Source organism: Bactrocera dorsalis, chromosome 1 (genome assembly GCF_023373825.1).
Source record: "Bactrocera dorsalis isolate Fly_Bdor chromosome 1, ASM2337382v1, whole genome shotgun sequence".
Classification (NCBI taxonomy): domain Eukaryota; kingdom Metazoa; phylum Arthropoda; class Insecta; order Diptera; family Tephritidae; genus Bactrocera; species Bactrocera dorsalis.
The window spans coordinates 47,361,325-47,385,353 of NC_064303.1; the positions used below are offsets into that span (position 1 = coordinate 47,361,325).

General features: G+C 36.1%; 2 protein-coding genes across 5 annotated transcripts in view; both read left to right on the plus strand.

Annotated features, from left to right (window-relative positions):
* LOC125775367 (uncharacterized) overlaps window positions 1-24,029 on the plus strand; it is a 915,975-nt gene that overhangs the window by 131,386 nt on the left and 760,560 nt on the right. The gene's annotated exons all lie outside the window — the stretch shown is intronic.
* The window catches only part of LOC105227919 (E3 ubiquitin-protein ligase CHIP), a 61,346-nt gene that overhangs the window by 31,749 nt on the left and 5,568 nt on the right, over window positions 1-24,029 (plus strand). The gene's annotated exons all lie outside the window — the stretch shown is intronic.

Consider the following 24,029-nt stretch of genomic DNA (forward strand, 5'->3'; position numbering starts at 1 on the left):
TTATTTTGAAAAAATACGCATTTACTTGAAATAGTGGTAGTTCTTGATCTGGAGAATATCTTCTATCCGACCATACTCATTTTATTCCCGAAATCCTGGGACGGTATTCTAAAGCCAACCCTTATTTCCTGCCATTGAGGTATTATTTGTGCTTATTTGGTAAAATATGTAGATAAAGCTTACACTGATTATTTTTTATAATGTACTAGGGGCATGCGAATATTCGAAATTTCGAATTATTCGACGCGAATCGAACCGAATTATTCGATCCGAGATTCGACCCGTATATTCGCATTATTCGAATAATTCGAATAATTTTAATATTTGACTATTTGCATGATTTTTTAATTAGCGCCAGTAGTATCTGAATCTCGTTCATGCATCTGACGTACATCTGTCATTCTCGTTTCAAATATTCAAAAAATTAAGCATTGGTTATTTTTTATTATGTTGTTGTTAATATTAGTCTAAATCAATTTGAATCAAATAATAGCTTTATTTTCTTTAATTTTGTTCTATTACTGCAATAGAATAAACTATTTAAGATTTTACTTCTTCGAATATTTCGAATTGCTCGAATTATTCGCATTATTCGAATAGTTCGAACTATTCGAAATATTCGATATTTGACTCTAATATCGAATCGAACTGGATTCGCATACCCCTATAATGTACACCTTTTGTTAGTGTTAAATATTGAATAAAGTGAAGTGTTAGTGGATATAAAAGTTGAAAATATGAGTATACTCAGCCCTATCACGCAATCCATCGTAGAGTGTTTTTTCGGGAAAGTTACGAAACTGCTATCATGCAATTCGAACAGTTCCGAAAGTAAATTCGAAATTCGTAGAGTTGCGTTCACTGAATTCACTCGGAACGGAAAATTTTTAAGTTTAGCGGATTTTTTGTACGACAGGTTTGTGCTAACGGAGAAATAAATTTCCATATGTGAGAGTCATGATTGCTGCCAGGAAACTGAACATTGACATAACGTATTTTCATTTTATTGTCACATATCTGCAAAACATTGATTAAGATGTTTGAAATGCGAATTCGTCACCAAACTTACAATCATGGCATTGATACTAAAGTATCCTTTGCGGTTATAACTAATAGAGAAACTTATCTTTAGTTGGGGCAACGATTTTAATATGTGTCCCGTCTACACATAAAATCGCGCCTGGAAATCCGTATTTCTGGAAAAAATCCTTTTTCTCTTCCCTTTTTTTCAACATCACTTAAATCGAGGTTTATCCACTGAGGGCACAAATGAGACTGAAGCAATCCCAATACTTCTTTTAAGATGCAACAAAATGTTGACTGAGCCATTGGAATATCGAAGTCTTTACCCACTCCATGCTGATAGCCTCCTTCAACCGTAAAAACCGTAAAACTGAAGACAATCGATGAAGTAAAGATATAGACGACGATCTTGAAGAACTTGCATTCCTCTCTAGAACATCGAGGACATACGTAAAGGCCGCCTTATTTAAGCGATAGTTTTTAATAAACCTGTTTTAGAAAAATAATTTTAATAAAATTTAACAATGAATTTTTATGGATTTATGAACTGTACATTGTTTCGTCCACATCGAAAGGGTTACTCCTGTACCTCAGTGATTTTCGGTGAATTTTTATATCACGCCGACTTCTCTCACGTTCTTCCTCAAGCAACATAAATGAAAACGTTAGCGAATACATATTTTTTGTTCGTAAAATCAATTTGAATATAAACGTTTCCACTTTTGTTAATCCTAATTTTTATTTTTTCTTCTACACAGCTGATTTCGAAATGTCAAAATTCAAAATTAAGTCTGGCAACAAAAGTTTCGAATTCACATGAATTCAATGTTAGCAACTTGTTCGTATTCGTAGCGGACATTCGTATTCGTAGCTTTGCTACAATGGATTGCGTGATAGGGCTGATTATATATTCATTAAAAACCTGTTAAACCCGCATTAAACTATAATTATAGATAGTGATTTTTTGAACTTTAAATACAAATATCTCAGAAACCATAAGTCAGCGGCAACTATATGTGTATGTACTATAGTATATATTCTTAATCTAGAGGACCCCCTCTGTCCGAACATTCCCATATTAACCTCGAATAAATAGGGTTATGTTATTCTAAAATTTAGCCTTCGTTTTTCTTAATTGGCCTCAAGCTGATGTTATGGGTATGTTTGGTTTGAAATGACCTCTAGTAAGGTGTGGGGAACTATGGACACCACATATTATGGTAATAGTAGTCTGGAAGACCTAGTTCTAACTTATGTCAAAGAGAATATGTCATCAATGAGTCTACCAGCAAGATAATGACCCAAGGCATATCCCGAAAGAAGTAGAGGAAATAGTACGAGTAGTTTGAAACCCTTTAGAAATGAAGGATAAAATAACAAACATTTGGGGAAATACAATATAATTTACGGGTGATATGAGGTCTGGAGGGGACTGATTTAGTGACTGTTATTTATGTCACTTTTCATTTAAATCGTAGTTGGAATAAATCGATTTTCCATTATTAAAATTCTGTATTGCCTGTATGTATAGCACTTTTTTGATTAGTGCTCACATGAAGTTTGATCAACAACATTTTTCACGGGGCCCATACTTCTGCTAGGAGTTTCGTCGTTTATTTTGCAGATTGTCGAACCCTCTAACCCTTTCGTCAGTTCCATACCCTTACGGTCATTTGGAAGACTAGAATTCCAATGATCTGGTATCAAACGGTATGGTAACAATACCATAGTAAAGGTATCATGGTATTCTGTTTACTACGTTGCTGACACACACGGCAATGTAGTAAACTCAAATATTACCTTTGTTTCAAAGGCATTAAATATTTCAAAAAAATGTAAACAATAAATATATAGATGTGTCTTATGGAGAAAACAAGTACAATTATTTCAAATACTGTAAAGTTAATCTATTTTTATCGCAAAAAAGTTATTTAGTTAAAGTCTCTTTAAAATACTCACATAAAATGAGGCAATTGCTGTTTTTCCAGAAGAAAAAATGTGAGAAATATTTTGTTTTCCATTTCAATAATTAATTTTTTAAGTCATTTTGACAGAATATTTCTAAGAGCTTTTGTGTATAAGCTTTTAGCAAAGTTTGTTACCTGTTTTTTAGCTGTGTTTATACAAATACCACAATGAAACATCATAGTATTATACCAACAAAATACTAGATTGCTCATATGGTATTTCGCTAGTATTTGGTGAGACACAAATGGTATTTGTACCATTTATGGGATTGTTACTACATGTCTGTCTCAGGTATAAGTTGTGCACCTACATATGTTTGCGTGATACCGGTTAGGAAATGTATAAGAGGATGAGTATTGAAACATTTTGTGCTCGACATCGCATGACGGGATATCTGTGGCCTGACATTTTAGGGTAGTATGGCGCCGGTCTATGTCGCCATCGATAAGAAGATATTGCACAGTGTTGTTCGGTATGAAAGTTTCGGCCGCCACGATTATCACGCCCGCAATCTTTACGATTGATGTCGAAATCGAAATAACTTGAAAGCACTGAGTCGCAATTTAACTTAGTAAACTCTGCTATCAATATGATTTCCCGTTTCATAAAATCGACTATCTTCTCGATTTTACGCCGAAATCAACGATATACTTTACTGAATATCAGGAGCGGCAGTTGCCTTATAGGTTGAGCAAGAGGATTGGAGCAGATGAAGGTTGTGGATGGGTTTGATTCATCTGGAAGTAACGCCGCATTGTTGTGATCTTTGAGACCGTGGAAGTCTGTTTGGTGGTCACTCCTTTAAAAGTGGCGATGCTGTGCGCGAACTAGGTTATATTTGCATAACCACTGAGACTAGTGTTGCAGTGGGCATTGAGAGCCACAATTGTGATGCCCTCAGAGCATCTTAAAGTCTGTTGAGGTATAATCGTAGAGTTTAGATGGAACCTTATGCAGCACAAAATGCCTTCTCATCTGAGTTGAAGTTAATGCAATTCACCAGGAAGATAGAGAGTAGTCTTGCTACCAGGAGTTGCTCTGATAATAACAATGTTATTTCTACTTACCTATCCAAATGAAGAAAACAGAATCCTAAAATATATCGCACCAGCTGACCCCGCAGCCGTTGTCCTGCGTGAAATTATGTATTTTGAAATGAAAAGAAAGTTAAATTTATCATTTCATTTTTTTTTTTCAATGTAATGCAGCTTTATAAACAACGTTTTTTGGTTTCTGTTCCGGTGTACAGAAAAGATGGTTTTTCAACTCGTGAGCACGCCACGGCCGTGTGAAAAACATAGCATTTCCTTATTTATGCCGGAATACATTTGAACTGAAATGGAAAATCGTTAGAACTCAAAGGAATTCGTAGAATCAAGCATTCTCCCCTTGTATTCGGCGCATGAAGATTGCAAATCATAATAACGACGGATCCTACTTTGAGACGCAAATGATGCGGTGGCATACCAAGCCTGTCCAAAGAATTTAGAAATACCGCTGGATAATTCACGGCGTCGTCTTCATTGTCAAGACGTTCGATCGATTTGTATGAACGCAAGTCTCCCGAAATTTGACTTTGAATCTTCCAGTTTAAGTCAACAACATCGGTATTTTTGACAGCTAACATTGCGCATGCACTTAAGGAATCTTAGTTACGATAATTTGACCAATGTCCGAACATTTGTGATGAGTTCATCTTTCGTGAATTGATAAAGGGAAGATGGAATTGATATCGAACCGCCGGAAGTATCAACCGAAATTGTACCATTTCCAATTTTTAGCGAAGACGATGTAAAATGTCTTTGGCAATGTCGATGTTTATATCGAAAAGTATGCGAACTTGATTTTCATTCCAGTGATTAACGTGTTCCAGCAAATGTAATTGCTGGCTTACTTCTCCAAAACCTGCACACATCGAACCATTCACAGTAAGCAATGACTCAAATATAGTTGAACCGCGTACATTAATCAATAGCAACCGAAGGTAGAAACAATCATCGTTTTTCGGGTGGATTGTGTAAATTCGTCCTAATGCATTGGACACCTTGATGTCAATCTACTGGTTGGCCTTGCTTTCTGCGTAACTATTTCTTCGACGATGCATTCCATGTATAATACCAAGGTATTTCCGAATAGAGCAATGTTCTCACAAACGGATTCTGCCCCAAACGGATTTTGCCCATTCTCCAAATTAACTGCGAGATGCACAACAGTCGGAAAACGTTCATGAATTGCAAAAGTAAATATCCTACAAAGCGCTTTATTGCAGTTCACGTATCGACCGTATCGTTCAAGACCAATAATCGCCATGTTGCTTTCTTTGGTGACGTACTTACAAACGTATTTTATCGATTTCACCAAACTGCAATACTAAACACTGATATGAGTTTTGAATATGAATTAGACAATAATGGTGAATATAGTACTATCCATGTGTTGTCAACTTCGATATTCACTCTTCTAAGTTGAATGCTGAATGTTCTGTTATCTGGTGAGCGACGCCGATAGAGTTGATATCCATCATTTCCAGTTTGTGTTTCCGAATGAAAAGCACGTGGATACTGTTTCGCGCATTTATTGTCAGACATACAAACCGAAAAGGGATTGTAGTGTCCGAAAGTTCCATGAACCATATTGGTTTCCACCACTTCATATAATACTGGATCTTTCTCTACATCAGGAATTTCCGGAGAAATGATTCCATCAATTTGATCTGGTGTAACCATCATCCACCATCCAAAGAAGAATGTGTGCGTGCCAAAAACCTCTATTTTGCCACTCAGCAGAGAGATAAAGTCAATCAAACATCGCAACTGTTGTTTGAAAAGTCGTGCTGTGATGATCACTTGCTGATTGACCGCAATCCATAATTCCGCACGTATGTCACCGCATCCTGGGAGTACTTCTTGCCTTGCCTTGCCTTGGGCTGCCATACGTTGATGGCAAAACGAACGCCGACCGATATTAGGCCGACCTCTTCGTGGCTTCGTAACAAATTTCAATCTGCAATTAACCTCTTTGTGTGAAACACACGTAAAGTTTTCTGTGAATAATTTTCAATAATTTTTCTTTCGAATAGCCGGAATAAAAAAGCAAGGGACCGAAATTAAACTATTCAAATAATTTACAAATAAAAATATTGAAAAACAAAACAAACAAAAATTGAAAAAAAAATTGTATGGAAAAAAGTTACTATTTGGAATTATCCAATTTTACCGAGTTTTCATTGTTTTTAATATGTATTCTGCTATTCGGGGTGGAGACAAATCCACCGAATCAATAACCATGAAAATTGGTTCAGCAGATCTCGAGTTATAAGTGTTCGAACAAACCCTTCTTTGTTTTATATATGTACATATATACATAGATTACTGCAATATCAAATATAATCCTTCGATTTATCTACAATACTTGCAGATAAGTAAACATTACACTTGCTTAGCATATAATCATTTTATTATTGTTTGAATAAATTGAATTGTAGAAAAATAGTTATTGCTGTTGTTATAACGGGTACCTAGTCCCCTTTTGGGTGATAAGACCCAAGAAACGTGCCGTTTAGACGGGGTCGGATCAAAGGAAGAGCAGTATTAGATGAGTGGAGTTAGTAGGGCATGCAAAAAGGTGGTCAGTTTCATGCAGAGACTCATTGCACGCAGGACATATACTGGATATGTCGGAGTCTATCCTGGATAAGTAGGAGTTTAACCGGCTAGATAAAAATAAGATTGTCCAATTTATGGTCGTCATAATCGTCCTGTTAGATCAACATATGAGTCTAGAAGAAAAATTTTAATCAATAGGTACAAAAAGTTGCCATGTCAGTGAAACAAAGAAGTGCCCGTAGTGTCGAGAATATTGCTGCCGCTAGGTCATCAATTGAGGAAGACCCGCATCGGTTTCTCACTCGTCGTTCTCAAGCATTGGGAATCTCTTTGACGTCGTGGTGGCGAATTTCCTGAAAGACCCTACAAGATCAAATTGACGCAAGAACTGAAGCCGCTTGACTACCAGAATCGTCGTATATTCGTTGATTGGGCTGAGCAACAACTTCAAAATGATTCGGGTTTTCATTGAAAAATCGTCTTCAGCGATGAGGCTCATTTCTGGCTGAATGGTTTCGTCAATATGAAAAATATGCGTTATTGGTCAGGCAGCAATCTACAATGATTAGAGAGCCGTTCAATTATAACCGAATATTTTTTGATGATATGGACTTGAAAAATATGTGGTTCCAACAGGACGGCGCCACAAGCCACATAGCGAATGCCACAACCCATTTATTGAAAACCAACCGTCTTATCTCACGAAATGGCCCAGTTGGTCGCCTCGGTCGTGGGCTTTGACGCCGTTAGACTTTTTCTTATTAGGCTTCGTCAATTCTATGATCTATGCCAACAAGCCAGCGACGATTGATGAATTTTTATTCTTTAATTTAATTTATTCTTGAAACTCGTTGAAAATTGCGTTCAGCGTCTGAACTTCTGCAAGCGTGCCCACGTTGGCCATGCAGAAGAAATTGAGTTCCATACTATTTAAATGAGTTGAGCCTCCACCCACTCTACCTGGAAAAACTGGCACACCTTAATAAAACACAGCTCAATTTACCAAAGCAGAGGTCACCACCCGACGGCGCCTGACTCTACCAAACAACAAAAAGATGATTAACACATTCGATAACACACTGCGCCGCGTTATTGTTGTTGTTGTGTTTAAGTCTTGACCTCCCAAATGCGGGACAGTCAAGAAGGAAGTACTGAGTTGTTTCTACCTCATGTACGCCAAAAGGGCAATGGCCTGTTAAAAGTCCCACAATTAGGGAGAGGCTAGACTTACTGAGGGCAAAGAGATCACTAAATCTCCTGCGATCAATCTTAGGCCAGAAAACTTAGCGACTGTGCAAGTACGATGGTGGCTGAACGCTGGTCAAGTTTCCGCGAAGCACAGCTATCCACTAGTAGAACACAAAAGTATACAGGAGCACCGACCCGCTACCATTCTACCGATAGTGGTTCTAGGCTGCCTTTCCCTGCTAGCTCATCAGCTTTGCAATTACGTGCGATTCCGCTATGGTCCGGCACCTACACCAGTCTTTTCACAGACACTTGATGCTATTGATAACGAGGTTAGGCACTTCTCAAGCAACCCTGAGCGTACTGTAAATGGGCTCAAGGCTAGTATCGCCGCTCTGTTATCTGCGTGAATGGTCACTTCTCTAAAGGAAGCCGCACTCCGGAGCAGCGAATCTACTACTACTTTGATGCCTGCAATCTCAGCTTGAAAGACACTGCAACAGTCAGGAAGTCTGAAACTGGAATTGACAGTAAACTCCTCCACCAAACTTTCACCCATCTGTAAAGAAGCTCACTGCCCCTCCTCCAACGACTTCTTCCCACCCATAGCTCCCTCGTCGGTATATGGGCAGAGAATGACCCGCTAGAGTTCGGTTTAGCGACTCCATGATCTAGATGATTCAATATGCAGTCAAAGTATATGAGGATATCCGTGTGTTCAGATGCGCGTTCTTTTAAGAACCCAGCACACATGCTGATGCCCGCCGCCAATTGAACGCACTCGAGTTTCCTGTGTGTGTGGTATTTTCTTAAGCCATGTACCACATAAACATTCTATCGAAAATAATGGGCTTGACTATGGTGTCAAAGAGCCAGAGGACCACTTTCGGTGAGAGACCCCACCTCTTGCCAATGGCTCTTCTACACCAGTATAGGGCAATCGATGCCTTTTTCATCTCCGTTCGATATTTAGCTTCCATGAAAGCTTCCTATCCAGGATGAGCCGTATCTTATATCTTCTAGTGAATAAAACCATCTGGGTTTAATTTGGGCTGATGGCCCCACTACTTCCGACGGCCAGTTAGTTACGACGCTGAGATACCCCTGCGACAATCGTAAACGGTACTAAGGAACTTTTCTTTGACCATAAGTGCTACAGCTACGATCCTCGAGTTTTTTAACGAGTTCGTTAAAGTCCAGGATCCATAGAAGAGGAGAGAAACTCCACCCTGTGGGGTACCCCTACTCACGTTACGTAGCACGCGCGCGTTGCCCCATCTGTTTAAAATTTCTATCTCCCACAGAAGACTGAGAATGAGGTGTTTGACAGGACGTGATTGAAAGCTCCAACAATATCAAGGAAGGTCCCAACAGCGAAATCCTTAACCCTAATGGCTTATTCAAGCCATGGCACGATAGTATGTAGGGCAGTATCCACTGACTTTACGATAAGCATGTTGCGCCTTCATACTTGTTTTATATCCCAATTTTTTTATGTATCAGTACCAGTTTAAATAGTTTATTAAAATAATATATATATTTTTTTTTTATTTATTTTCATATTCCTTGCGTAACTTCTAAACATGTAGCACCAGAGTATAATGTTGAAGTACTATATTGTTCAAGCATTTATCGCGAAAACTTTACTACTTTATTTTACTTCTGACAAGCAAGAATCCGAGAGATTGTACTTGATAGATGTAAATATTTATAAATGAAAAAAAAAAAAATGGATTTTCCATTTGGAAATTTTACTCAAAATTATTATTATTACTTTTTTTAATATTATAACATAATTAAAATATAAACTATCCCAAAAGCCAAGTAAATATTTAGCGGAATCCTATGCCAAATATTAGTTGTAAAACATGTTCAAGAATCGGTTGTGGTCTTAATGTCCAATACAGTTCGAACAAGAAAAAGTACCTCTAATTCTTGCAACTTTCGTTAACGTCTTTTTAATATCGATGAGACCTAATTTTTGAATGAAGTCATTTATTTTTTTTTTGTGACCTTTTTGTTTTATTCATAACTTTATCTGAAGGAGAGCTGACAAGAAATCTATCTAAAAATTTTAACAAAAATTAAGAAAAGTTAGTACTTAATTGACCTATAATGGTTACATTTTTTCTCATGCTCGAACTTGTATGGGAGAAATTTACGCACATTCACCAAGAAATGAAGAAAATATTAAGGTTTTATTTTGAGTGACGGAAATAAAATACTCCCACTTTATACATCCTTTTGACATTTATAAGAGCTGATGCCCTTTTTAATAAAAGGGCAAATGGATTCTTATTGCTGGTATACTTGCTCTAGATTAATAGCATTATTTTGCTTTTTGTGACAAATCGTAATATGAAACGAAATAAATTAAAGACAATAACATTAATTGATTTGGATTAATTTGTATGTTCGTCGTGAAAGATTTCTGTGCGTTAAAGGACTCAGGTTTTCAAGTTGAATAATTGTGCAAGGCTACGGAATTATAGTATAGTATTATTATAGGTATAGTAACCAGAACTTTTAGAATTTCATTTAAAATGGTCCCCGCTCCCTGATATGTTTACTGTACGTACGCATATATTAGTTAATTCACCTTCTAAATTGAGAGTTATCGGTTCTTACTTTCTACTGACCGACATTTAGTGAATTAGTATTTGTCCCCTTTACAGGTGCATTTATTATAGCATAAAAGCGTAAAAAAAGATTTAATTTTGATCGGTCTGTTTGTGTAGCACCTCTATGCAATAAAATTTGAGCAATTTATTCGGATACTACCTTTGCCTTGGATAATAATTCATGCCTAATTTCTTGAAGACATCTCGTCAAAAACAAGTTTTGGTTCGATAAGTTTGTATGACAGCTATTTGATGTAGTTTTTGACCTTATTTTAAAGTAACTCGATGCTTTCGAATACGATTTTCCAAAAAGTTCCAGATATTTTGAATAGGATTAATGTCTAGTGGTTCCGGGACCTATGGAGTTATTTTTATTTGCATAACAACCTAACACGTAGAAGATACAATGTGCATTTTAGGTGGGATCATGTTGAAAATTGATTTTGCTGCTATTAACAGCCGATTTAAGCACACTTAAAATTTAAATTTTTTTCTAAAAATGTTCTGATACATATGCATATCCATTTTTTCACTAAAAAAATCGGAATGTCAAACTCCAGATGCAGCTATATACCCCCAAACCAAAACATTACTCCTACCGTGCTTTACCGTTGGCAATACATTTTTCCCTCGCGACTCTTCATTGATCTTTCTCCACACTTTTCGTGATCTATTCGAACCAAATATATTAAAGTTTGATTCGTCGGTGAACACAATGCTTTTCCAAAACCAATACGGTTTGTTTAAATATTGTTTAGCAATCGCCGACCTCTTCATTTTATTAACCTTACTTATGTATAGCTTACGACGAACATTTCTGAACATTTTAAGAAAAAAATTTAAATCGGCTGTTAATAGCAGCCACTTCTATTTACAACAGGATAACGACCCAAAACACACGTCTTATCTTGTACGTGAATGGTTGTTATGGTTGTAACTTTAGCATTAATTTTTTTTTATTTGTGTAAAAAAAATATTTAGATATGCTATATTTAATGTTAAATATACATATCTTGAAATGATAGAAAAAAAAAACCACGAAATTTATTCATTTTAAAACAAATAAACGTGTCGTAATTTAATAGAACTAGGTGTATGTAAATTTTATTGGTCTACTGTATATGCAATATAAACTCAACCAAAGAGGCTTAATTTAACATATTGGATATATTAGGAAAAAGTCAGCAAGAAATAAAGGGCTTAAACCAAGACCTAGACCAAATTCATTATTATTTACTTAAACTTATAATATTTGTAAGAGTTGTATTAAGCTCCATCACAGAGTGATATACTTGATATCCTTTTTGCACGGTTTTTTTTGTACACCCCTAGTTACCTTTTTTAGACAGTTTTACTTCTTTTGCACGTGTTTTCCATTTTAATGATATACTTTTTGCGATAAAATCAAAGTGCGATACCTAACTACAGGTTAATTTTAAAACACGTTATTGTAATACGAGTTTAAAAATGGCGGAACTAGAAAATCATTTCCTCAACGTAGAACCAAACACAGAAAGGTCTGGAAGAATTCAGTGCCAATTAAATTAAGCAGTGGAATGTTATCGTAAGCAGTATGTAGAAGAAGTCAGTAATAAGGTTATCTTCCGAGCTAACAACATTGCTAAATTGGCTGTAAAAGATGATTATTGAAGAACTGAACCCTTATGCTAGTATTCAACTGTTACCACTCTACCATAGCCCACAACAGCGAAGCATTGAGGTAAGCGTTTATCACGTCTGTGACGGTATCTCGCTCATAATCGGCAATGTCTGCTGGAAATCACCTGACGCAAAGGACCACTCCACCCATCAAGATTCGATTGCCCCGAATGTCTTGCAGGCTGCGATATAGTGCTTCAATCGCTCGCTTGAACGACAATGTGCATTTGTTCCACACGATCATTGCAATAGAGCACCGCGACTACTAATTTTGCTGATGTTGCAAATGGGCGTTTCTTCACTTGCAAAGGTCAGCGGGAGTTTGAATGCTGAGTGTGCGGTTCTGCCACCACTTACCAAGCGGATATTCCATAGGGCGCAATAGCGACCGCAACCACTTTGTCTTTGCTTAACTGTATCAACCAAGAAGTTATGGCGGTGGCCTCTGGTGCGTCCAAAAAAAAATATCGCCTTATCCATTAGCAACGTGATTTGTAATTAAATTGAAAATTTGCCTTTGCCCCAGTTGTAACCAGGCTCTGTTTGTTTGACTTAAATTACAAAAGCCACAGTATCATAACCAAGCTCTCTGGCCAAATCAGTGCACAGCACTTTTCTTTGTGAGGTTGGTGTATTGAAATCTGACTTTAATTTTCCAACCATCGAAAAAGTTATATATATTCTCAAGTTTCAGCGCTTCGTTAAAAATTATGTCAGTGTAATCCTTCGGTATCGGCGAGCAATTCCATCTGACAAAGCGTTTATATTGGGTTGTCAAAAAAGTCTTGCGGTATTTTTATTGAATCAGTTCGTGTGGCACCCATACATCGAGCTTCTTAGTGACTCCGAGCTTCTTCAAATGGTTTATAACTATATAACAGTACTGTTTTTGGAAGCTTTGCTCTGTGTAAATTATTTTGTACGATAAAATGCGAAAAAGTACTCTTTTTTTGAAAAATTTACTGTTTTTGTACTGTAGTTTGTAAATTTTCTTGCGCATTTAAACCTGCTAACACTCTTAAGGTCGTTTTCTAAGCAAGTAAGTTGCCTGTACTAACTTGTCTGATAAATTGCTCCTCACTTTAAAGTGCCATTTAAGTATTTTCGTTTTCTCATCTCGCTTGTAAAAATATATTCATTATTTCGAAATTATGGCAAGGCCAAAATTAGAATGCACTACGTTGGTGTGGTGACTATGGTTGGCAATGCGATGCATGCAAAACGTAAACAAAAGCAGCTGTTTATTGAAAACTTATCATGGAAATCCCACAACTAAAAAGAAATTGGCAATGCTTAATTTAAAGCACATGCAATCTGCACAAATTTTATGTAGCTGGACTTCCATTTCAGGTAAATTTGTTGAAATAAAAATGCCTTTGTAACTGTGGACTTATCAAATTTATGTAATTGTTTATTAGCTTAATGGCGCCCAGGAGAAAGTGTGTTTTTAATACAGAACTTCGAAAAGAATTCAACTTCTTAATAGAAGCAACAAGAGCCAGTGAAGTAAAGTGCGTTAAATATCTGACAGTTTTTTTCCATTGCAAATAGAGGCAAACTGGATATCCTGCAACATTTAAAGACTAATAAACACAAACGCGCTGATATTTCTGCAGCCAGTAGTAAAACCATTTCTGCATTTTACTTATCTAAATCGCTTGATGGTTGTCGAAAAGTGACATGCATCACAGAAGGAACATGGGGGTACCATACGATTCAACACAACTATTCTTTTCGCTCAAATGATTGCACAAATAAACTTATCAAAAGCTGTTTTGATGAAAAATATTCATGCGCACGCACCAAGTGCGATTATTTGCAATGTGCTTGCACCCAACGGCATTAAGGAATTGGAGAAGGATTTATAAGGGGTACATTTCATTTCAATATATTCTGACTGCTCAAACCATGGAAGTACAAAAATATGTCCAATTCTTGTTTGATACTTCACTCAATACAAAGGAATTCAAGTAAAAATTCTGGAAGTTGATGAGATTCCTGGCGAAACGTCTGACATATTGAGTGAATATATTCTAAAGCTGTTAAACAAATTTAAATTGGAAAGAAAATTGCTAGCTTTATGTGCAGACAATACGAACGCAAATTTTGGTGGTGCACCCAGGCGGGGTAAAAACAACCTTTTCACAAAACTTCAACAGGCCACTGGTAAAACATTAATTGGAATTAATTGTGCTGCCCACATTTTAAATAATTGCATACAATGTTCTGTGGAATGTCTTCCAATTGACATCGAAGTCATTGTTGTAAAGATCTACTCTTTCTTTTATATTTACACAGTCCGTGTGCCAGAATTTAAAGATATTTGTAAAAACTTAAACTTCGAATATTGTAAACTAATGGGATTTAGTAAAACTAGGTGACTCACTTTGAAGCCATCAATAGAGAGGATTCTGAAACTTTTCGATCCTCTCAAAAAATATTTTTTGTTACAACCAAAGTGTCCAACTGTCTTAAAACAATTTTTTGAAAATCCTTGCGCTGAAGTTTGGCTTTTATTCGGGCATTACCAAGCATGTCTCTTTCACAGCTATATTTTAAAAATTGAGTCGCAAACAATTTCAATGATAGAAACAGCTTTCCTCATAAATGAACTAAAAAACAAAGTTATTGCACGTAAAGAAGAAAACTTTGTACCATTAGAAGTTAAAAACTCTATTACAGTCTTACAACAGAAAGGTTTAATTGATGTAAATCAATTCCAAACATGCACAAAAAACTTGTATATCAATTGTGTTGACTACCTAAGCCTGTGGGACAGTGCATTCATAGAAGTTCAGGTTTTAAAATGGATACTACTCCAGAGAGTACCGTCATGGAATGAAGTGGAGGCCAGTTTTTCATATATTTTAGAAAAAAGAAATGGTATCAATATAAAAGATAACGAATTATTTGATGAATTTTCTTGCGTTAAAAGTTATGCAACACCTAGCAAGTTTAATGAATGGAACGAAAATGAAACCAATGTTCAAAACAGGTGGTTGGAAATTTTCAAACATTTTGAAAAAAAATAAAATTTCTTTTTCTAATATTATAAAAGTTGTTCAGTTTTGTTTGTTCTTGCCCGGGTCTAATGCCCCTACGGAAAGGCTGTTTTCAATTCTTAACAATATGTGGACAAGTGAAAAAACCAAAATTAAAACCGAAACAATAAAATCGATTTTAATTACCAAAGTCAACTACGAGTTAAGCTGCCTAGAATTCAAAGAGTATTTAAAAAATAATTTTGATTTGATTAAAAAAATACATTCCGCTGAAAAGTATGTAAGTTATTATATTGCGCTCGAATGCAGCATTGCAACAACACAGCTTAGCGTATGTCATCACCACGCAACCTTTCGACAGTGGCGCTTAGCAACATCAACACCTCGCGCATATGTTTTCTAAGCTGTCCAACAACGGAACAGTCCGGCGCTTAAGAACACTGCGCAGGCAATTAACCTTGCCCATGTGTTTGCCTAGCAACAACGCAACGACGCAGGATAGCGCGTAATTCTATCACCACCCAGCAACAGCTCTACCTTGTGCTTGGGTTAGCCAAGCAGCCCGCCAACAGCCCAACTCGGCGCCTAACAACAGCTTCACCATGCGCTTGGGTTAGTTAGGTACCCCGCGCAACAATAACAACACCAGAAAATGATTGGACGAGAGGGTATTTAAGGCTGCGCTGTTAGCATAGCAGGACAGTTCTTGGAGACAACTCATGAGTTATAACTGAAAAATTAAATAATAAAGTTTATAAAACCTAACTTGCTTAACTGGCGCCCAACTTACGGGAACGAACACAAAAATAAATCCTTATATAAAGGATATAAAATCGTGCCCACAAATATTTAGTGATTTTAAACAAAAAAAAAATCTTTATAAAAACGTTTATAATACTCTTAAAAAAAAAGAACAAATGTGTTTGAAATTTGTGTCCGCTTAAATAAATTTTGCGGTAGACGTGAACAAAATTAATCACTTCAAGTTTGATAAAAAAAAGGAGGAAAACCAAAATATTTTACAAAATAAAAACTAGTGGATGAACTAAGTGAAAATTTGAGAAGACTGTGGATATTTAGAAGTGCTCATTAAAAACAAAATAAAAACGTTAAAAAAAAAATCTGAAAATAACTATCTTGCAAAGTGTTAGTTAAATATGTAGTGATCAAATAAGAAGCTGAAAAAAAGCAACGAAAATATTTGACAGCGGATGAACTGAGTGAAAATGAAAAAGTGTGTAATAAACAAAAGAACTTATAATTAACCTAAAAAGTTGCAAACATTTAGAAACTCTAAAAACAAAGTGAGAATTTCAAAAAAAAAAACACAAACCTCAATTTTGGGCATCATCGTATCAACAACAAAGAGGACAACTTTAATTAGCAGAAAACTACAATAGAACAACCGTGGTTGCCGTAAAATTCCAGAGGTTTCGCAAACACGAATATTTATGACATTTAAGTGTAGATATATGTATGTATTTAACTATTTCTTGTATTTAGTAAAATTATTTCTTTAATAGTCAGCATACCGTTTGTAAGCGTATTGTTGTCTAAAAACAAAAAATGGATCAAAGTACTGTTATGAGTTTAGTTGAATCGGCGGTAGAAGTAGTCCATCAACATTTCAATAGACAGATTGCGGATTTAACTCAGACAATTCAGAGCATTTTACCTAAAAAAATAGAGGTAGCCAGGCCTATAACGATTGTCGAAGGTGTACAAAGTACCCATACCGATCTGAGTTTAATCAAATCTCTACCAGAGTTTAGAGGTAAAATTTCAGAATATCCAGCATGGAGAGAAGCGGCGAAGTTCGCGTTAAGTTATTATAATGAAGGATCCGAGTCGTATTATATTGCGATGGGTATTTTACGCAACAAAATAACATCTGCAGCTAACGAAAATCTTAGTGCGTTTAACACGCCACTTAATTTTAAAGCAATAATTTCTACACTAGATCAGTTATATGCAGATAAGCGACCCATTCACATATTAGAAAATCAACTCAACACGTTGAGGCAGGGGAAAATGTCTATAAACGAGTATTATGACGCGGTTGATAGGCAACTTACACTGATAGTGAACAAAAATATTATGACATACGGTGGTAATGAGGGGCTCACAAATGCATTCAACGAGAAGGCTAGGGAAAATGCGTTGATAGTCTTCATTTCTGGCCTCAGACGTCCACTTTGTGACACTCTATTTTCAGCGAATCCATCAGACTTACCCAGCGCCCTTGCCGCAGCACAAGAGTTGCAGCACAATCGGGAAAGATACCAATTTGCACATACATATGCGACTGGAAGATTGCCACCAGTTTATCAAACTACACCCTTTTCTACCAATTTTACTAACTCAGTCCCTCAACGGAATCAAACAATTCAAAATGGTTCAATACAATGGCTCTTATTTCAGGAGACATCCACAGTTCAGAAACAACCCCGCTGTTCAGTCAAATCGTGGTTTCCAACAACAACCAATGCAACGAGGAAATATGTCGAATTCATTCCAGCAGCGGTCACGGCAACAAACCTACAATCTTTCTAAACCTCAACAAGAATACAGCTTTCATAAGAGACCTCATGTTCAGAGTAATAAAATTTCTACACAGGCCCCTTTGCATAAAGTCCAACGGATCAACGCCATGGAAAATGAACCTTATTTCTCTGAAGGGGAAGGTACGGAATTCGAAGAACGACACCAGCCATATCCCTTTGAAAATCAATCGCTAGATGAAGTAAATTTTTTAGGCTAAGGTCTAACTTGCCGTTCATAACTCGAACTTTACCGAACGGGCAAGTTCTTAATATCTTAATAGACACGGGAACAGCGAAAAACTATATAAAGAAATATAAATTCCTGAAAGGTATAACCAAAATAAATGGCCCCTTTCATCTAAAATCTATAAATGGGGTAAATAAAATTTCCGAAAAATGTAAAGCCAATATTATAGGAACAACGGACACCTTTTATATCTTACCGCAATTAGATTCCTTTGATGGAATCATCGGATATGATTTATTGAAAGATATCCATGCCATAATTGACACAAAAGCTGGACTCATTTTCCATAAAAATGGAAAAGAGGTTCTCAACTTTTTTCAGTGTCAACAAGTAAACATGACAATAGCAAAGACAATAGAAATGCCTTGCAGTATAGAAGCACTTATTAAACGTAACTTTAATGCATTTGCGAATCCTAATAGATCACTTCCATATAACACAAACGTAATAGCAACAATAGATACTATAACCGACAATCCCATTTATTCAAGAAGCTACCCTTACCCAATATCCGCGGCAAATTTTATAAACAAGGAAGTAGAATCTCTACTTAAAGATGGCATAATTAGAAAATCATACTCACCCTATAATTCACCTGTTCATATAGTTTCGAAAAAGGGCTTAGACGATGAAGGGAAACAAAATTTAAGAATGGTCATCGATTTTCGAAAGCTAAATGAACAAACTACATCGGATAAATACCCGATCCCAGACACTAGCGTAATACTTTCAAATTTGGGAAAATCGAAATTATTTACCACACTCGATCTGAAGTCTGGTTTTCATCAGATTTGCCTTTCAGAAAAAGATAGGTGTAAAACAGCTTTCAGCGTAAACAACGGCAAGTATGAATTTTGTCGATTGCCCTTTGGCTTAAAAAATGCACCAAGCATATTCCAGAGGGCCATAGATGACGTTTTACGGGAAGATATTGGAAAAATATGCCATGTTTACGTTGATGACATCATATTTTTCTCATCTGATGAAAATTCACACTATAAACACGTTGATTCCATATTAAAAAAAATTGAGGGAGCAGGAATGCGAGTGTCCTTAGAGAAAACCAAATTTTTCAAAGAGGAAGTCGAATTCTTAGGTTTCAGCGTCTCATACAAAGGTATCCGAACATGCCCCAGCAAAGTCGAGGCAATCCTAAATTATCAAGAGCCGAAATCATTGAGATCCTTACGTTCGTTTTTGGGTCTTTCCGGTTATTACCGCAGATTTATAAATTATCAAGAGCCGAAATCATTGAGATCCTTACGTTCGTTTTTGGGTCTTTCCGGTTATTACCGCAGATTTATAAAGGACTATGCCCATATATCTAAACCCCTTACAAAATATTTAAGAGGTGAAAATGGCCATGTTAATAGTAGGCATTCTAAAAAAATTAATATATCACTCGACGAAGATGCAATCGCTGCCTTTAATAAGCTTAAGAGTATTTTAGCTTCAGAAGATGTCCTTCTTCAACATCCAGATTACACTAAGCCATTCGAAATAACCACAGATGCTTCCTCCGTCGCCTTAGGTGCTGTACTTTCCCAAAATGGTAAGCCGATAACAATGATATCTCGTACTTTATCTAAAACAGAAGAAAACTACGCCACGAACGAACGCGAGCTTCTGGCAATAGTTTGGGCCTTTCAAAAGTTAAGGCATTATTTGTACGGTATCAAAAACATTCACATTTACACGGACCATCAACCATTGACGTTCGCCATATCGGATAGAAATCCTAATTCAAAAATTAAAAGGTGGACTGCATTTATAAACTCGTTTGCACCAAAATACTTCTATAAACCTGGAAAAGAAAACAAAGCGGCCGACGCACTTTCACGCCAGTACATTCACAACCTTGACGACTCAATATCGACGGCTCATAGCGAGATTTCTCTTTCAGGTGTAATAAAAAGCATCAAAAATCCTGTCAACCAATTTAAAGCCCAATTAGTACTCTTACCATCCGAAGTTAACAGTAAGTCAACGAAAATTTTATTTCAAAAACTCATTAGGCATACCATAAATTTTAAAAGCGCAGAATTTCTTTTACAAACCATACGGGAAAAGATAAATCCAAATGTAGTTAATGGAATCTATTGTGAACATGAGACTTTAGGCCGAGTACAATCATTACTTCTGTCAAACTTTCCAGGTGTAAAATTCGTGCACACCGAAAAACTAGTAATAGATCTGATCAAAAAAGAAGATCAAATCGAGGCTGCTACCATGGAACATAATAGAGCTCACCGCTCAATCCAAGAGAACTACAAACAATTGATTTCAGAATATTTTTTTCCAGAAATTAAGAAGACTTTAACAACAATAGCCAAGAATTGTAGAACATGTTTGGAAAACAAATACAATAGACACCCACCAAAAACAGAAGTAGGCAAAACACCAATACCAGAATATCCCGGACAAATCCTTCACATGGATATATTTTCTGTAGACAGATTTCATTTCTTTACCTGTATAGATACATTTTCTAAATTCACAGTCACAATTCCGATCGACTCCAGATCAACAATTGATATAAAAAGTGCACTGCTAATCGTACTAAACAAGTTTAGAAAAACGAAGTTAATTGTTTCCGATAATGAAAAATCCTTTCAATCGAATACAGTAGTCAATTTGTTGAAAGATCAATTCGGAATCGAGCAATTTTTTATACCAACCTTGCATAGCAAAAGTAATGGCCAAATAGAGAGAACGCATTCCACCTTGGCAGAAATCGCACGATGTATAAAAGCAGAACAAAACATAACGGATATTAAAGAATTAATCTTACTTGCAACGCATAAGTATAACAATTCAATACATTCGACCGTCGATGCCAAACCGATAGATATAATAAATCATTTTTCAAAAGATCACCTAGACTCAATTAAGGTAGCACTGCATACTGCACAAGAAAATATTATTAAAAAATCTAAAGTTGACCAAAGGACGTTTAAAGAAGGTGAAAAAGTTTACGTTCGCCGCAATAAACGACTTGGAAATAAATTAAATAAAATTTACGTTGAAAACGTAGTACAGAAGGATTTAGGAACAACCGTGTTAATAAATGGTAAAAAAGTACACAAAGATAATATACGCTGATGTTCACCATCACTAATATGACGCAAATCGACAAGTCCAATTGTTTGTAGAGTCCTTACTATACTTTTTTAAAAATTTTTCAAAGAGTTCAACTACTTCTACCAACGATACTAGAAATTTATTTAATTAAACGGAAGTATTATTATAAGTTAACTACAAAAATGAAAAACATGCTACGTAAAAATACAACAATCGCAAGTAAAATTATAAAAGAGCAAAAGCATTTGATAAGGAAATAGCATTATTAACTTATGCTTATTTTGCTTAAAACTTAATAATTTTCATTTAATTCCTGAAGATGTTACTTAATTTTTTGTGAAATACTTATCTTTGTTAAGCTACAAGCTACAAAAGTACGTATGTAAATGTACGGAAAATATCCAACAGAACATTATTTAAATTGTGTAGAAAAATTTAAATTTCTATGAGTTATAAGAACATAAGTAAATATTTCCAAGTCATTAGGTTAAGCAAAATTGACCATACACGATTCGTAGTAAACGTATATATGTATACGGAAAACATCATTTTCAACAGAAAATTGTTAAAAAAATGTTGCAAAACAATTTCTCTCTAAATCACTAGGTTAAGTAAAAACAGAATTTTTACTATTGTATTATATTTTTTTTGTAAAATTGCTTATTTTGACTCAAACGATATAAGATTCAAAATGAACATGACATACTATTAATTGTGAACGTACATATGTATGCGGAAAACGTAATTTTCAAACATATATTTCTTAAGAATTTTGTATAAAAATGTATATTTACATGCCAACGTTGTAAGAAAAATAACTTAACATTTATAAGTCAGTGGGTAAGCAGAAATTGGATTACATTATTACGTTAGTTAAAACAAAAAACCCGTCGGACCAGGGACGTTCCGTATTTAAGAGGGGGAGGAGTTATTATATTGCGCTCGAATGCAGCATTGCAACAACACAGCTTAGCGTATGTCATCACCACGCAACCTTTCGACAGTGGCGCTTAGCAACATCAACACCTCGCGCATATGTTTTCTAAGCTGTCCAACAACGAAACAGTCCGGCGCTTAAGAACACTGCGCAGGCAATTAACCTTGCCCATGTGTTTGCCTAGCAACAACGCAACGCCGCAGGATAGCGCGTAATTCTATCACCACCCAGCAACAGCTCTACCTTGTGCTTGGGTTAGCCAAGCAGCCCGCCAACAGCCCAACTCGGCGCCTAACAACAGCTTCACCATGCGCTTGGGTTAGTTAGGTACCCCGCGCAACAATAACAACACCAGAAAATGATTGGACGAGAGGGTATTTAAGGCTGCGCTGTTAGCATAGCAGGACAGTTCTTGGAGACAACTCATGAGTTATAACTGAAAAATTAAATAATAAAGTTTATAAAACCTAACTTGCTTAACTTGTATAAACTGAGTAAATTATTATTTACTATCTAGTCACGAAGGCTTCTGTTATGTTTGAAGACTTTTTTATGTTTTTTATTTATGTATAATGTAAATGGAAACAACATATGTACATGTATTTCACAAAATAAATGAACATAAACTAATGTATCTGTTTTTTGTTTTTTATAAAATGAGGGTTCGAAAAGGTGTACTGTATTTTCATTTTGAAAATATGGTCACCGTATTTATAACGGTTTGATGACTACTATGCCGGTCTCTTTCTACCAATTCAGCGATTTTATCGCAATTTTCGATGACAGGCCTTCCGAAACGTGGCACATCTTCGACCACCTCTACACCAAAACGAAAACTTTGAAACCATCGTTGTGCGGTGGAAATGGAAACTGTATCGGGTCCATAAACTGCACAAATTTTATTGGCGGCTTGAGATGCATTTTTGCCTTTATCGTAGTAGTACTGTAAAATATGCCGTAGTTTCTCTTCATTTTGCTCCATGTTTGCGACGCTATAACTCACGAACGACTTAAAAGAAACGACAACCAATCAAACACGTGTTAGCGCGTGAAATGAGCTTTCCAAAAAGGTATAGCATGACCCGATGCGACGAATAAAACTAGAACTACGCGCTTTCAGCGCCAACTAGCGAAAATACAGCAAGACTTTTTTGACAACCCAATATACTTTATATACAATAGCCGGGGGTTGGAGAGTTCGCAGGTGTTTATCCTATTCGCAAAGATCTCAACCTAACTGAAAACTATTCGATATACAAGGTCTGTCGCAAAAGAAGCAGAACTTTTTAAATATAACTGTTTCTGGTCGCGCCACCTATTGGTGGGTATATGAAATAAAAAGTTTGATCTCTTGTTGACATTTCGTAAAAATTTTAATTTGGATAACTACATACAATCGATGTTATCGATCAAAAAGTGGCAGCAGCTTTTGGTCATCGGTCGTAAAATGCATTTTGAACAAAGAGCAAATATTAAATTTTGTTTTAAACTTGAGAAAACGATTACTGAAACATTTGGAATGATGAAAAAAGTTTATGGTGATCAATGCTTATCCCATAGTAATGTGCATGAGTGGTTTAAGCGATTCCAAGAAGGTCGTGAGGACGAGAGCCATCACCGAAAAAAGTCGTCTTCAAAAAGTCAAAAATAAAGACAATGCTGATTTGTTTTTACGATTCCGAGGGTATTGTACACCGAAAGTTCGTCCCACCTGGCCAAACGATTAATGCTGTGTTTTACCTTGATGTTATGAAGCATTTTTTGTCACGCATTCGTCGTGCTCGACCACAATACCGTAAGGCAGGGTCCTGGGGCCTGTTGCACAATAATGCGCCGTGTCATCGGTCGACGCTTGTCACTGATCCACTGTCCACTGTCCATATTAACCATTAATCACTCACCTGATCTGGCACCCTGTGATTTTTACCTATTTGGAAAACTTCATTTGCCCATGAAAGGACACTGGTTTCAGGACATTTCAGCTATCCAAAAAGCGACCACCGATTTTCTCAAGAGCATTCCGAAAAATTACCTTAAACACTCATTTGAAATGCTAATTGACTGGGCTAAACGCTGTATCGAAGCACAAGGAAACTACTTTGAATAAAAAAATATAACTTTTGAAAAATATTAATTTTTTGTTGTTTTTTTTTTA